This window comes from Melospiza georgiana, chromosome 1 (assembly GCF_028018845.1).
Source record: "Melospiza georgiana isolate bMelGeo1 chromosome 1, bMelGeo1.pri, whole genome shotgun sequence".
NCBI lineage: Eukaryota > Metazoa > Chordata > Aves > Passeriformes > Passerellidae > Melospiza > Melospiza georgiana.
Window position 1 is genome coordinate 6,096,075 of NC_080430.1, and position 17,662 is coordinate 6,113,736.

Consider the following 17,662-nt stretch of genomic DNA (forward strand, 5'->3'; position numbering starts at 1 on the left):
CTATACTAAAAAATAGAGAAAGGATGCAGACAGAAGGCTTAACAAGATGCCAATGGAAAACCTGTGACTCTCTCTCTAGTCCTGACGCATCTGGCTGTGATTGGTCATTAAGTTAAAACAGTTCACATGTTGGATAAACAATCTCCAACCAGATTCCAAAGCAGCAAAACACAGGAGAAGCAAATGAGATAATTATTGTTTTTCTTTTTCTCTGAGGCTTCTCAGCTTCCCAGGAGAAGAAATCCTGGCAAAGGGATTTTTCCAGAAAACATGACAGTGACACCCATACTCGAGCACTGAGCCAGGCCCAAGCTGGAAAAGCCCAGCACATCCTTGTCCTTTGCTCTGTTGTGGGAATGTTCCTGCCAAAATCTCCCAGAAACCACAACCTCTCAGGGTGGGAAGCTGTGGCTGGTTCCACACAAGAAGCACAAGACAATCACAAACAGGAGTTAGGCTCAAATGTCTCACAAATTGGACAAGATTGATAAGATGGGAGCTGGTCATTTTTTTCCTGACCAGGAATAATTCAATTTATAATGGTTGTGAGCAAGACACTTTTAGAGGGAAGCACAGGATTTGGATTAATGCTTCTTGTACCTCTGAAATTCTCCTTGCTGATCTGTAAAACTGTTCCCATGACTCAGCCACAAATTCCAGCCATGGTTTAATACAAGCCTCTTTTTCCTCCTGCCACATGTGCCTGATTCACCTCTTTTCACAGAATCACAGAATCATTAAGGTTGGAAAAGACCTCCAAGATCAAGGCCAATAAAATAAAATTTAGCTAAATACATGCAATGTCACAGAAACACACTTCCTGCCAAGCTAGGAAATACTTTCCAGAGCTGAGATTTTTGTTCTTCTCCCTTTCTCCTACATGCTTACACATTATGGTTGGCAGAAAAGTTCAATATCTAAAATCAGAGTACCACTGTGGACACTGTGATGTTAATGATTCAACCAATGCCCTTAATCCTTTAGAAGGGTGTAATGCATTACCTGGTTTTAATTTAAATAAATTTTGCCCTTTTTTTTCTGATCCTTTGATACTTTTCAATATCTTTACAGCCCACCACTGGGCTCTTTTGATGTGAACTGATCAGGGCTGATGATACAGTCAAAGTATGACATGATGGGTTTCTTCACACCTCAGTCATCCTTATGCTGATAAGAGAAGTTCCAAATCAATTGTGTTACTGTGCATAAAACCCTGTGAAATAAAATATTTTGATACATGGGTTGTTTTGAGGTTTTATTTGGTTGTGTATTTTTTTGTTGGTTGGTTGGGTTTCTCTACAGGGTACAGGAATATATCTTGTTTAATATAAACTCAAAATGAGGGAATAAATGTAGACCAAAAGCAATTTAGACCCTTGGGGCACCTACAAATAAGGGAGCAGCTGAGCTGAGGCTTTTAGAGCTTGGCTTATGCCAAAATGACTGTCTTTAATGTTTTTCTTTTGTTTTTTTCAGTTAAAGTTTCAAGAGATTGAAATTCCCAATTAATTTTACTTCTCCAGAATGCTGTAATGGGTCATTAATACGTGCAGTTTATTAAGCAGGCGATAATAGCATTACAACAGGAAAAGAAGGGGAAAAATCAGTGCAGTAACTCAATCAAGAGGCTCAGCCTGAAAAATGGGGCCAGGGCTTCTGGGTTTCACTGACTCCAGGTTTGACCTTGAGACAGCCCTGTCCATCTGTTAATTTATCTTCAAAATGAGAGGAATCGTGGATTTGTCTTTACAAACAAGCTGTGGGTCTGCTGGTAGGTAGAACTAGCACTGGGAGATAAAAGAAACAATGGGAAGGATTCCACTGATTGATTAGTGGAAAAATATATTTGCTTTTATGAATAAACTTTTGTTGATAAATGAAATTAGACATTGAGAGATGAAAGAAACGATGGGGAAGAAAAACCCCTAAATTCCGTAAGAATTAAGAATTAAAAGGGAGGGTTATACATATATATTAGAGGGTAATATATATATATATATATATATATATATATATATATATATATGAAATCTTTGGTATCAGTCATTTTGGGGAGTCTGTACCTCTCAAGTACCTCAGAAATGGGGAAAGAGAGAAGGGAAATGCAGCTGGGAAATTGGGATAAAAAGGGAGGCTGGGTCCTCCAAATATTTGAGAGATCCCAGAGGAATGCCCTATGGCCTCTCCCTTTATTCAAATAAAGCCAGAAAGGGCTTCTCTGTCTCCTTTTTGGATGCAAAGCTCTGGTGTTTGTGGATCAATTTTCCTAACAAAAATGATAACCTGCATTAAGGACATGCTGCAAGCTTCCAGTCCTGCCTAGGGAGACCTCAAGGAGGGTTATACATATATATTAGAGGGCTATATAAATATTAGAGGGAAATCTTTGGGGAATCTTTGGTATCAGGTGTTTTGGGTAGTCTGAACCTCTCAAGTACCTCAGCCAATGGGGAAAGAGAGAAGGGAAATGCAGCCAGGAAATTGGAATAGAAAGGAGGCTGCATCCTCCAAAAATTCAAGAGATCCCAGGGGAATGTCCCATGGCCTCTCCCTTTATTAGAATAAAGCCAGATGTCTGTCTCCTTTTTGGACATGAACCTCTAAAGTTTGTGGATTAATTTTCCTAACAAAAATGATAACCTGCATTACGGATGTGCTGCAAGCTTCCAGTCCTGCCTAGGGAGACCTGAAGGAGCAGGTGATGAGTGGCACCTCGGTGACCTTCACAAACCGAGTTTGCAGCACATCTGGCAGGGAAATCCTGTCACCGGAGACAGGGGAGCAGTGAAACCCCACAAGCATCGCTGTTCCCTCATTTCCATTTCTTTTAGTAAACTTTTCTCATCACCATTGATTGTTCTGCTGGTACGGGGGCAGCAGCCGAGCAGCCCCCGATCAATTACCTGAGCAAGCATCACGCCCCATCAGCTGCCTAATTGCATCCCTGAAAGAAATGGTGCTCAGCCCTGTAATGCTCTGCTCAAAGGTAATGCACTTGTTATGGGAAGCTGCTAATGGTGCTGCACCGTGTTTGGAAACAACACAGCTGTTAAAAACTCATTTGGGAGGAAGACACTGAGGGTAGGTATTGAGAGGAGAAGTGATGGAAAGCCTCTGTGTTTGCTGTTCTAATTGTTTAATGCGGGAAAATGGGCAGAGGTTGTCATCTCTGCCTTTGTTTTAAAGACAGAGCCTGTAATGAGAGGGCACACACAGGGAGGAAGGGGCACAAGGTCACTGGCAGGGGCTGGCACTGCCCCATCAGGGTCACCTCACAGCTTTCCCATCAGCAGCAAGTCTGGCTCCACAATTACACCTCTCCGAGGAGATAATTGCACGTTTCATGGCAGGCAGAGCAGTCCTTGATGCTGACTCCTAAATGAAAGTACATCTCAGAAGGCTTTGACACCAGAGGCTGCTAGCTCCATTTGGGTGATCTGCTGAGGGGATTGATGTGTGCGCAGGGACAGCAGAAACACTGTGTGCATACTACTTTGGGGTGATCCAGACTGCCTAAATCATGTCTTTGTACATTGGGGTGATCCAAACTTCCTAAATCATGTCTTGCTGCATTGGGATGATCCAATCCCTAAATCACGCCTTGCTACATTGGGATGATCTTGACTGCCTAAATCATGTCTTGCTATATTGGGATGATCCAGACTGTTGGAGAAGACAAAACAGGAAAGCTTTATAAATATGATTGTCTGGCAAAAGATTTTGAGAATATGGAAACTATAATCTACATTGAAATGAAAGCAAGCTTTGAGATACCTTAGTTACTGAACAACTGGAAAACAATGGTGTGGCCAGCTGAATGTAATTCCCTTTTGATGAAACAACACCCTCTGCTTGCAGACAGGCCCAAGGGTCAGAGCAGACCCTGCCAGCTTGGCAGAAGGGGCCCAAAGAGGAGTTTTTAGGGTTTAAAATGTAACACAGTATGGTAATGTAATGATTCTTATAGTCTGTATGTAAATGCTATAGGATTTGTATCTTGTACTAGACTGGTTAGTGAAAAACACAGAATATTCAACACAGATAAAGATTTATTGTATTGTAACGGGAACTTCATGCTCTTACCCTTCTACTCTTTCCCTCTCACCCTCTCTCCCCCTCTCTTCTCTCAGGCCTGCTCCAAGCTGTGGCTGGCAGCTCCCAGCAGGGCCCTGTACCCAGGCCCTTTGCAATAAACCCCAAGTTCCAAGCCCTGACTGCAGAGATCTCTCATTTCCATCTGTCCTGACTGTCCTGCCCCCATTCCTCCTACACCAGACTGCCTTGTGCCTTCAGCAGGAGGAGATCTCTGAAGGTTGAAGCCAGGAAGCTGAAGCTGAACCAGCAGAGTAGGAGGCGCCAGGCAGAGACAGGTACCTGAATTCCTGCCTTTCTGGGAGCTTGGGTCTCCCATCAGATATCTTCAGCCACTTTGAACTCTCTTGTGAAATCAAACAGGAGCTCCTGCTCTCCAAAACACACCAGTGAGGAGCCAGGCCCAGCCTGTGCAGGATGTGCTGGCTCTGTGCGTCGTGAGGGAGTTGTCAATGGAAGGTTGAGTTTCTAAGCAGCAAGGACAAGGTCAAACCTGCAGATCCTCAATTCCCTCCTCCCACAGGCTGTGGTTGTGCTAAGACTCAAGCTTTCTCCATGTGCAGCTCTGGAGTTGGAATAGCCAAGATAGATCACTGCCAGGCCAGAGTGATGGAAAATTAGACCATCACCCCATGGAGCAGGCCGCACACAGGAGGACAGAACTGAACCTTGGCCTCTCTTCTCATTGAAAAACTCATTGACTGAGTTTTTCAGTCAGTATGTCACCTCCAAAGGGAATAAGCCAAGCTTAAAGCAGGGATCAGCACCCTCAGAGAAGACTCAGCAGCACCCAAGGATCACTTGAGCCAGTGTCACACCTCACTTCATACTTAGGATGGCTTTCCCTGAAGCCTAGCTTTGATTTTCTTTGATGACAAAACACCAAATTTATCCCTGCTCTTCCTACATAGACATTCCCCACCATCCCAGATTAGAAATTCCTGGCACACTGTGTCTGCTCATTTCCACTTTCTGCTCACCATTTTCTTTAGTCACACCTCTGTAACATTTAATAAGTCCTCACTGGATGTGACAGCAGTCATATGCCAGAAGCACAGACATGGCATTAGTCATATTTCCTCTGGGCTGGAGTAATGCAATCATGGCTGGGTAATTAAAACTTCCCCATACTAAAGTTTGGCTTCATGCTTTTCCTTTTGCACATTCAAAATCTGGTCATTTTTCCCTGCTGATCAGCTCTGTCTGAAGGGGGCAACACCTTGTGAAGGCAGTGCCAGAACACCAAGGAACTGGCAAAGAACAAGTGAAATACAAACAAAAGAAACCAAACAGACAAACAAACAAACAAAAAAAAACCAACAACAAAAAAACAACCCAAAAAAACAAAAAGGGAAAAATACATGGAAACAGTAAAATAGATGGAAAAATGAGTGAGGGAACTATCTGCAAGCCACAAACATGTTGGGCCATTTTCCAGTACCTGTGAAAAGTCACCCCAAAAGTTAAGTGGCAACACAGCTCTACCTTCAGAGAGAAAAATTCCCTTTTTATGAAGAGTCCCCTTGGAAGTAATTGAGAATACTTGTGTGAATAAGGGTTTGAAGGATCAAACCTTTAAAACCTTTAAGCTGTTTGGGTAGGAACCTCATCTTCTTATGCATACACAGGTGCAGGAAATAAACACATAATTCCTGTTTAATTATATGTCATAGCCAAGACCATGTTGGATGTGTTCTGTGCTCCATTAAAAAGAGTGGATGTACTCAACAGCTACTGGAACTGAAAATCTCACCCTGTTTTTGCAGATACAATGTCAGAATCAGAGGGACCCCATGTTTAGGATGAACTCCTCAAGCAGGCCTGTCCTTTTGTGGCTTTAAGGCATGGTCAGGTATGCCTGTACTAGTAAATTAAATAGTGTGAATACAGAATGGCTTGCATTAATTGCTGTGTCTCTTCCTTCTGGCTGCTTTTATCCAGATTTATCAGGAAGAAAAACCCCCAGCCCTTGTCACCACCCCACCTATGCCCAGGTGTCCCACACAAGAGTGGCAGATGGCATGGGCCAAGCTTGTCATAGAAACTGTGCTGCCACTTTGCATGGTCCCAGCATGCTCCCTGCTGCCTTGGAGTTCCCAAAATCAGGTTCTCCAGCTCAGGCAGCCCCACTGCCTGGGCACAACCCCTCCAGGGATGCTGGGCACCCTTGGGTGTCACCATGGGGGGATTTCATGTGCACCAGGTGAACTCTGGCATTTTTTGTCCTGTCTCCACCAAGATGTGGTGGACTTTTGCTGCCAGCTGCCCACAGGTGGCCTCAGGAGGGGCTGGGCAGCTGCTCCTGCTGTGTCCCAGCAGACTCGTGCTGGCAAGCCCTGCCAGGGTGAAAGGAGATCCTTTTGGAGTCTGAGCACACTGAAATCACATCTTCCCTGTCCCTCAGCTTAGAAACAATACCACACTTCCTTTTGTAAGCCCACTCCTTCTTTCCAGCTCCCAGGGGTCTCTGAAAGGGCATGAAAGCTGCACTAACAGTCTTTACCATTAGGTCTCTTTTCTCCTTGTGCTATGTGTTGGACACTGCTCAATAAAACATTTACCTGAAGGGCACACAAACACCCCCTCAGATGCACACACATCTATCCTGTGGGTACAAGATCATTCTAATTGCAGCAGGAAATGTGACATTTCAAACTGGATGGATGAAGGCACAAACCATCCCTGGTGAGGAATGGTCCTGAGGGGATCAGGAGAGGGAGTGGGCAACGGAGCTGCTCCTTTACAGCTCAGTGCCAACGTGCTGTGGAGCATATTTTCTTAATTTAATTAACAGGCCTTCCCTCCCTCACACTCAGGAAACAAATCCACTCCCTCACTGCTCAGGAAACAAATCCAGAGTGGGGAGAGCCTGTGCTGCAGCAAAGGTGGGAAGCTCTTGGGTTGCTGTTGATAATCGCTACCCCAGATGTGCAGGGTGTCTCTGCTTCGGCCCGCGCAGCTGAAGAACGAGTCTGGACCCTTCACTTTTTGGTCTTGAGGTTGTTTATTAATTCTTATCTATAAAATTTTCTCTCTGCCCAGCTGAGGTCTGCTCAGCAGGGCAGCCACAAGCACTCTGACTGCCCCTGAGGCGGTGTTGTCCTTTTATACTACAAATTACATATATCATATTTACACTTAACTCCCAATTCCTATCACCTATGTTAGACAGTGCACTTCTACTCTAAACCAATCCCAAAGTGCCAACATCACTGCAGAAAATGGAGAACAAGAAGAAGAAGGAGAAAGGCTGGACATGCCCAAGTTCCTCCATCTTGTCCCCATAACCCCCATACCAAAAATCCTAAAATCTACATTTTCACCCTGTGATCATTTTGTTATTACACTATTCAAACCTGTGTGACTTTCAGGTCCTCATACAAAGTTGGCAACTCGCTGCAAGGGCCAAAATCAAATCCCCGGGTGTTCTGGGCAGGATGCCAGGGTCTCTGAGCCCCCCAGCAGGGTCCTTGACAACTCTGGACACCCAGAGGGATGCACTGAGTTCCAACAGGAAGCTGGTTCTGGTTGTGAGAAAGTTCCTCCACTTGTTTGTGCCATGTGCAATTATCTCCTGATTCCAGGCTATTAAAGAGGCAGGTGGTTCATTGCCACTGACAGACTTGCAGTTTCCATTTAATTCTTTTTTATCTCAAAAGGGAGGAAATCTGTTTCACATTTATTAGAATACAAACATACATCTTCAATACACCACACATAAAGCTGCTTTACTGCCTCTTGCTGTCCACTCCCCCAGGCTGTCACAGCTCCTGCAGGAAAGCCAAAAAATTATGGTGGATTCAGACCTTCACCTCAGTGTCAACCCACATAAAGGCAGTGGAATACCACTAGTTGAAAGGTATTTCAAATGACACATTGACACATGAGCACACAGATAATATATTATCCATCTCTAATTAAAAAAAAAAATGTCATCTCCCCTTTCCTCACAACCAATACTCCCTCTCAGGCACACATTTGCTGCATGGGTTATTTTTTCTGTTTTTCTTCCTTTTCCTGCCTCCTTTCACAGCCTCTGCCATGGGGTGGGAGGTGCTGGGAGCAAGGCTCAGCCCAGGGTGCTCAGTGCCTGGAGACCCAGCACAGGCTCAGCACTGTGGGCACAAGGTCCATGAGAGCCCACCAGGAAGGGCTGATTGCTGCATGCTCAACTCAGACTCCTCAAGGTTTGAACATGCCAAAATTGGGACAGTATTGCCATTTGCCATGACCAAAGACACCTTCCTGCAGACAAGATGATTTTTAGAAAGATTTTCAGGCTGGTGCACCTCCTGACCCTCCTTTGGACAGTGCAAGAAAGGTGAGATTCATCTTGGAGTCACTAATTTCATCCTTCCCTGCCAAGGCCTTGGCTCAGCTCATAAAGGAGAGGAGGACTCCCCTTGGGGAGGCTCTCCCCATGCAGGAGAAGCATCAGCAGTGTTTGCAATGAGCAAGCTGTGCAGGATCAGGCACCAGGGACAGATGGACCTCCAGGCATCATTGGGGTGCTCACACGGAAAAGAGGAGACACCATTCCTTGCGCTGAGGAAAAACTGAGCATTTCCTTCAGGGACAGCTCAGTGTGAAGTGGGTGTTTAACACCCAGAGCTGGGAAATGTTTCATGGCTGGCACTGGTGGGCACCTTGTCCTGGGGCTCTCCTTGTCCCAGTGGTAGCCATGGCCATCAGGGTGGAGGGGACAGTGTCAGGAGGGACAGGCACTGTGCTCCTCCCATCACCTCCCATTTGGTGACACTTTGGTGACAGCTGGCAGTTTGGTGACAAGATAGGGGGCATCCCATGCAGGGACACAGAGGTGAGTACTGGGATATGGTGCCTTCTTGGGGGTCACATTCACATTTTCTGGAAAAATCCCTTCACCCAGGAATTTTCTCCTGGGAAGCTGAGAAGCCTTAGAGAAAAAGGAAAACAATTCTTATCTCATTTGCTTCTTCTGTGTTGTGCTCACATGTAGAATGTGTTTAGAGATTGTTTACCCACAGGTGATTGTTCCATTGGATTCTGCTGTGACTTGTTTTCACCCAATGCCCAATAAGTGCCAAGCTGTGTCAGGACTTGAGAGAGTCACAAGTTTTCATTATATTTTAGCCTCCTGTAAGTATCCTTTCTGTATTCTTTAGTATAGTATAGTATTCTTTAATATAATATATTATCATAAAATAATAAATTAGCCTTCTGAGAACATGGAGTCAGATTCATCATTCCTTCCTTCCTGCCACGGGGGTCCCAGAAAATACAATACTTGGGCTACCTAAAAACAGAGGCCAGACAAAATTAAGAGAATAAAAAGTAGTTATATTTATTGAAGGGCCTTCAGGTACATTTTGAAGCCCCCCACCAGAGGCTACTCCCAAAATGGATGACGAGTCATGGGTTTTCATATTTTTATAAGTTTGGTCCATTTGCATATTGGAGGTTGATCTTCCAATTACAGCTTCAGGTAATGAAGCCATTTACCCAAATTTTGCTCCCCTCCAATTCGCTTTTTTTACATCTCTTGGGGCCTGAGGTAGTGAGGTGTCCTTGATTCCCAGGCCTGGAGAGGAACTGTTGTGTCTGACAAAATGGGAAAGCAGCAGGTCACACTGGATATGGAGATAGAATTATACATTAAAAAAATTACTTTAAAGGACTTAAAAAGGACTACAAACAAATGAAAATATAAAAGCTATAATCCTAAAGCATCAGATATTTGCCCCAGGACACTGACCATGGCACAGACAAACCTGACTCAGTGGCAAGAGGGATCTGGGTGTGAGTGGCAGCATCATCCTGGAGCAGGTACCAGGCTTTGGGCTCAAGGGATGTCCCTTGGCAGGCTGCCACCACTGCCAGGTGCTTCCCAGCCCCTCCCCATCTTTGCCTCCCTGGCATCTTGCTTTTCTTGATAATTGTCATTTCAGTATTACAGTACAGCTGTACTTGAGGTAAAAATTTGTTGTCTTGGCAGAAAGGAAAAAAAAAAAAGTAATTTACTGTGAAGCACTGGCTGAAAATCATTTTCTGAACCAGTGCACAATTTTAATCAGACGACCATACTGTATCCAATCAAGGGAGGATTTGTGAGGGGGGCAGAGGGGTGTTTCTCTGTGGCCTTCCCCAGAGGACAGTAAATCCAAGCTCTGCTCAGGAAGACGAGACATCTCAGGCTTCACAGCCTGCCCAAACCTAATTTGCACTAGAATTACATGGCCATTACTAATGTATACAGTGACTCAAATTGATTACCTTGCTATTAGTAAGAGCAACACTGTTGGCTTTGGTGATGGCAGCTTCCGACAGAGGGGGAGGACAAAGGGGTGAGAGAAAAGTGAAATTGTGCTTTGAATCTGGGGATGGGGGATGAGGGGGGGAGGAGGACCATGGGGGTGAGGAAGGTCATGCTCCAGGGACAGTTCAGCATGAAAAAGAGCATGGAAATGCCTGGAGTTCACATCTTCTGTGCTTGTCACATGTTGCATTAAAAAAATATCACCTGGTTTAATCCTCAAGTCCCTGAAATCTCAGCACATGTAACAGGAGTGTCCCTAACTCAGGACTCCTAAAAACATGGGAAATCCCAGATCTCCCAGGCTTCTCCCGTTCATGTGTGCAGCACTGGGGGTGCTGCTGTGAGGGAGACCCCAAAAATGCCCCTGCACAGCCTCACCCACCTCCTCCCATCACTTACAGCCTCCGTGGGGCACAGACTCACCCCTTGCAGCACCCACAATACTGCATCCTCCCTTGTTGGCCCAGTGGTATCCAAACACTCTGAGCAGTTTAGGGACAGTAGATGCACTTTAGCAGGAGAGTTCCCATCTCTCTTTTTCCTACATCCCCACTAAGGATGTGTCCCCCAGAAACTGGAAATGTAGAGTTCAAATCCCCAGTGCAAATCAGGCACAAGGGTGGTTGAATACTGGCCTCCAGCCTGCCCTGGACACCAAACACCTGGCAAGGGCTCAGGACAAGTCCAGAAAAAGTGAAAATGTTGCTCTGCTCCCAGTGGGAATTACCCTAATGGCAGTAACAGCAATTTCTCTCCTGAAATCTCCCACATGCCACAGCACAGATCTCACATAACAAAAACACAACCCTGGAGCCAAAACTCCTCTCCCACACAGCCACACAAAGATCCCTGCTCCACACAAACACACATTTTACATTCCCACCCACGGGAATCTCCCCACACTTTAAAACACCTGAAGATTAGAGCAGAGACAAGAGAGGACGGGGAAATTTCCATGCAGGTTTTTGCTGCTCCTGTGCAGCTTTTTCCCTTTAAATTTGCTTGACGTTCCTGGGTGCCTGTGACACAGGACAAGCAGTAAGGTGTTGTCTCCTGGGATAACACACACCAAACAATCTCTGCATTTGCTCTTGAACCCTGGCAGAATTTGCAGGGCTCCAAAAATCCTTACAAGCAGTGGGGAAAGGCAGCCCTGTCACTAGCATGCCCCCACCACTGAGGTCCTGAACTCTCAGTGAGCACGGCTGGATTCTGTGATTAGATTTCCCTCAGCTGGAAAGTCAGTCTGACGTATTAATAATACAAAAATATGAGGGTAGTATTGTATTTGTGGGGTCCCTCGTGGCAGGAAGGAATGATGGATCTGACTCCATGTTCTCAGAAGGTGAATTTATTATTTTAAGATACTATATTATATTAAAGAATATTATACTAAATTATACTAAAAGGATATGGAAAGGATATTTACAGAAGGCTAAAAAGATAATGATGAAAACTCCTCACTCTTTCCAGAGTTCTGACACAGCTTGGCCTGGATTGGCCATTGAATCAAAACAACTCACACCATGTAGGGAAATAGAATATAAGTAAATAAAGGTAGTATAGAAAGTAATCTTACCCTCTGAAGAGTTGCAACTGGGTTAATTATTAAAGATTAGGGGCAGACATGACTTTAACAGGCCACAACTCTAACCAATGAGAAGTGTTACAAAAGAATGGATTGGTTGGTTGAGGGAAACTGGAGTCAGCTGGCTGCTGTGAGAAGAAGGAAGAGTCAGTGCTTAGAGGAGCTGCCTACAAGAAACATCAAGGAGGTACAAAACTCTTGCACTAAGGAAACAACAATATGAAACCTTTGCAATATAATTACAACAACACTAGAAACCAATAAAAGAATCACCTGCTGGATAAACAATATCAAACCACGTTCCACTTCAAAGCACAGGAGAAGTGAATCAGGTAATTATTGTTTTCCTTTTTCTCTGAGGCTTCTCGGCTTCCCAGGAGATCAATCCTGGGCAAAGGGATTTTTCCAGAAAATGTGAATGCCACAGGGTAGCAGTAGAAGTAGCAATACAGATGTCTTCAAGGTGCAGATAAACCTTTCTCTGGAGCTCCAGCACGTCAGAGCTGGAGGTGAGCTGATGCCTGGTGTCAGGTTGATGCTCTGCAGTCCTGCAGTTCCCACTGAAGCAGCTCAGGTTCAGTCCAAGAGACCTGCTGAGGGACACAGTTTGGCCTCCTCCCCTCTAGCAATGCCATCAGTTAGGTCAGCTCTCTCACCACTTTCAAACCTCCCAGTTTTGGCTTACCTTGCGCCTTACAATACCCTGTAACCAAATCCAAGCTTAAGCCAGGTTTTACAGACAGGTTTTACAGCCAGGCTGCCTAATCCTGTGTCACACTGTGGCTCCCCAGGAAGTGGCCATAGACACCAGAACAAAGAGTCATGTGGACAGGCATACTATTTTTCCTAATATAGGGAAGAAAAAGGAGGCTGGCAGGGAGATGGGATGGCCTTTCTCCATGTGGATGTATCTAAGATGGGACAGGACTGAGGGCTGTGAACACCAGCAGCTCACCATGTGATTCCTTCCCCTGCCCTATCAGAGAGCTTCTAGGGAAAACTTGCATGGCTTTTATTTTTTGTCTTAGGAAATATTTATTCTTGACACAAGCCAAATTTACTTCTGTGGTCTGTTTCTTAAGCAGAGTTGGAAGCATTTCCCTCCAGACCTGTTTCCTGCCTCTCTCCCCACCCACTGATGGAGACACTGGGATGGCAGCCATGGTACTCATCAAACCAACATTATCAGCCCCGTGTTCATCTCTTGGGAGTGAGTATTTTGGGAATACCACATTGCCACAGCTGTTCATTTTTCACACAGCAGGTGGGGAACCTGCCCTATTTGAATGGCACAATGGGAAAGGCCAGTTGCTCCATTGTGATTTACAACATGGCCAAGTGGGGGGTGTTCAGCACCAAAATCCATCCCAGAGCATCCACACACACACTCTTCAGTTATTTTAAGCAAACAGTCAAAACTCTGGTTCAGTCTTTTCCTCCAAAAGCCATTAATTGCACGGGCAGATGGTTATTAGGAAGTGTGTGAGATCTGGCTGTGCCACTGCTGTGTGGGTGGAGCTGATTAGATGGACCTGTATCAAAAAATAACCAAAAAAAAAAAGAAACATTGAAACATTTCCTCCATCTCCTTTGCTGCATGGCGAGAAAAGCTTTTCCCAAGTGACTGCAGAAGACAATTCAAAAATAACAGCAAAATTGTTCCTCACCTCTCCACTGAGCTGAGTTATATGCAATTCCTTCCCAGCCTTGCTGTTGGGAAATAAATACATGGGCACCAGGATGGGCACAGGAGGTTTCCTTCACCAGGCTGGCAAAGGTTAAACACATAAAGAGACCCAGGTGATGCCAGAGGTGTCACTGTTCTGCAAACCGCCCCAAAAATCCCCTCCACCTGTTCCTCTGCTGTCCTCTGCTTTACCCACCTGGCTGGCCCAGCCTGGGGAAGCATCTTTAGAGCATGGAGACCTCCCACCAAAACCAGACAAAGCAAGGTTGCTGTACTTTAAAATGCACACTGTACCCACCAGCACAGGTGACAAAGGCACCCGGCAGGCAGGAGTTTTTCAAATCCTCTGGGGCTGACAGGGCTGTGTCTCCATGAGAGCCCCAGGGAGCGTGTCACTACAGGACACAAAACAACATGAGTGCACGCACTGCTGTTCTCAAAGTGAAAAAAGGGAAGTTTATTTTCTGACTCCAACATTTATAGTTTTTTAAAAGTGACAGTGGATTGGACGGTGAAAGTGCCACCTGTGCAATGACACTGGACAAACTAACAGTCCATCAAATTTTTCTTCTTCTATAAAAGAATGCAAAACAATAAGTTATTTACAGAAAGTGTGTGAGAAAGTTCATTACAGAAATGTAAACATCAGAAAGCTTAAAAATCTTAAAAAATCAAAGCAACAGGACAGCATGGCTCTAGCTGCCCAGGAATTGTACAAACTGGGAGTTTCCACCAGAAATGTCAGGGGATTCCAGTCCATGAACCAAATAAAACAAGGCTGTAAAAGCACATCTGCTGGACACCTCAATGAATCAGGGAGTGTACTTTAAGAAGCATGGAATCATAGAATTGTTGAGGAAAGAAATCCTCAGATTTCTGGTTATCCTGTTGTATCTTTTGCCCTTCCAAATGTTCTCAATTAACTGTGGAGTCTGGCATGGAGCAGAAAAAATGTGCTTTCTTTACAGTAGGAAATACAAGATGAGTAATAGCAAAGGGGTGAGGCTTTACACCAATATACATGAGGCTTTGCATCCAATATTCATCACCTTATTAAGCAAGGAACTATTTCTCCATAGTTTAGTGCAGCACTAGACACAATTAGCAAAAATCCATCTTTAAAACTACAGGACAAATTAAAAATTGCTCTAAATAAACTAACCACACAAAAAGAAAAATGAGAACTTTTAATTCCACCTCCCTCTCTCCCCACCCAATTGTCTTTATAGATGTAAATCAACAGCACTGCAAGACATCAGTGCAGGGTTAAATCCTCAGTTAAATCCTCATCTAGAATGAAATTCATGAAGAAGCATTTCTGGTTATCTTGTTATCTTGTTATCTTGTATCTTCTGCCCTCCCATTGTTGCCTGGTGTATCTAATATACATCACCTTATCAAGCAAGAAACTGTTTCTCTATAGTTTAGTGCAGCACTCGACACAATTAGCAAAGATCCATCTTTAAAACTACAGGACAAATTGAAAATTTGATTGCTCTGAAATAAACCAACCACACAAAAATTAAAAGGAGAACTTTTAATTCCACTCCCTCCGCCACCCAATTGTGTTTGTAGAAGTAAATCAACAGCACTGCAAGACATCAGTGCAGGGTTAAATCCTCAGTTAAATCCTGAATGAAATTCATGAAGAAGATGAAGATAAAATTGTCTTTGTAGCAGATAGACAACTTGGGTGGTCAAAGTGAATGCACTTCCAGGCATTACTGTCAAAAACCTTATCTAGGAAAAATCATTAGCTTCATACTGCACTTGATATAATGCTTCAATATAATGCCTGAAACAGCTCATTTTAAACGGGTATTTCAGTATCACAAAGAGAAATACAGTTATTGTGGGCCAGAGACACTCGTGCCGTGTCCCCCATCATTTTTGTCTGCCGGGGCTGACACTGTGGAAGGAGTCTGCCCTCAAAAGGCCAAACACTAAAGTGCACAGAGCACAGCCCCAAGTCCATGAGCTCAGCAGCAGCTCACCCTGGCCAGCTCATTCCCTTCCCATCTGCCTCTTGTCTCTCACCACTTTCCCCCTGATTCCAGCCCAGCAGAAACAATCCAGAGCCAGGAGAATACCAGAAAATCACTGTATCGGTCTGTGGACAGCCTAGCTGTCAACTTTCCCCTGTGATTTGGTAATTTATCTTCTAAAACAAACACAGAAGGACAGTGGAAGTACAAAAAACCAAATTTCTCCATTTCCAGGACTCCTGCTGTTTAGCTGCAGCACAGAGGTCTTCACACACTGTCACTCCAGATGCAGGTGATTAATTGTGCCACAGGAATGACAGATGGACACAGCCACCAGCAGTTCTCACGGATCTTGAATAAATTACTCACACAAGTGTGTAAAGCCTCACCCCTTTGCTATTACTCATCTTGTATTTCTTACTGTAAAGAAAGCACATTTTTCTGCTCCATGCCAGAGTCCACAGTTAATTGAGATAAGGAAAGCAGCAGGAGGGGAGCAGGTGAACGTTCTCTTTGGCACAGAGCAGCTCTGGAAGAGGTTTCACGGTTCACCACCTGCTGCTGCCCTCTGAGGGGAGCTGAGGAACACCAACCATGCTCAAACAGGGCTGAAAACGATCCCAGGCCATGCTGTAAGCCACAAGGCATGGAAATTATGGTAATTGGGGCTCCCAGGAATGCAAGGGGGCATGTAAGGCCTGAAGAGGTTCTCTTAGGGAGCAGCTGTCTGCATAGCAGGGCTCCACAGGAATGCACTCAGGGCTTCTGCTGCTGTCACCGTGGTGAGCTGTCAGCAGCAACGGATGGTACCTGGAGTTCCTCAGGCACATCTGGAGCTCCTCACACACATCTGGAACTCCTCACATACACCTGGAGTGACTCACACACACCTGGAGCTCCTCATACACACCTAGAGCTCCTCATGCACACCTGGAGTTCCTCATATGCACCTGAAGCTCTTCAGACTCACCTGGAGCTCCTGACACACACCTGGAGCTCCTCATGCACACCTGGAGCTCCTCATGCACACCTGAGCTCCTCATGCAGCTGAAGCTCTTCAGACACACCTGAGAGCTCCTCATACACATCTGGAGTTCCTCATGCACATCTGGAGCTCCTCGCACACATCTGGAGCTCCTCACATGCACCTGAGCTCCTCACATACGCCTGGAGCTCCTCACACATCTGGAGCTTCTCAAGCACACCTGGAGCTCCTCATGCATACTTGGACCTCCTCATACACACCTTGATCTCCTAACACACATCTGGATCTCCTCACGCACACCTGGAGCTCCTCACACACACCTGAGCACCTCACACACACTTGGAGCTCCTCACGCACACCTGAGCACCTCACACACACCTGAGCACCTCACACACACCTGGAGCTCCTCACACACACCTGAGCACCTCACACACACCTGGAGCTCCTGACACACACCTGGAGCTCCTCACACACACCTGAGCACCTCACACACACCTGGAGCTCCTCACACACACCTGAGCACCTGACACACACCTGGAGCTCCTGACACACACCTGGAGCTCCTCATGCACACCTGGAGCTCCTCACACACACCTGAGCTCCTGACACACACCTGGAGCTCCTGACACACACCTGGAGCTCCTCACACACACCTGAGCACCTCACACGCACCTGGAGCTCCTCATGCACACCTGGCACTGTCCCAAGGCAGGTTTTGCTATGGATGGACCCAAATCTTTAGCACTGAGTTGTGTTTCAGCCATCCATGGGTGTGTGAGCACCACAGGGGAGCTCTGTGACCTCTCAGCTGAAGGTGAGGAGGAAGGTGGAAAGCTGAATAAAAAAACATAAATAATTCAAATAATGTGGCAAAAGAGAATGCAAAGGCAGTGAAGAGGAACTGTTTCAAAGGGTGACACCATGGCAGCGCCCAAAGGCAGCCTGGACTCCAGTGAAGCACTCACTGGACCACCAAGAGGCACATGAACAATTTGGCATTTTGTTACTCTAGGCAACCCCAGCCTTCCAA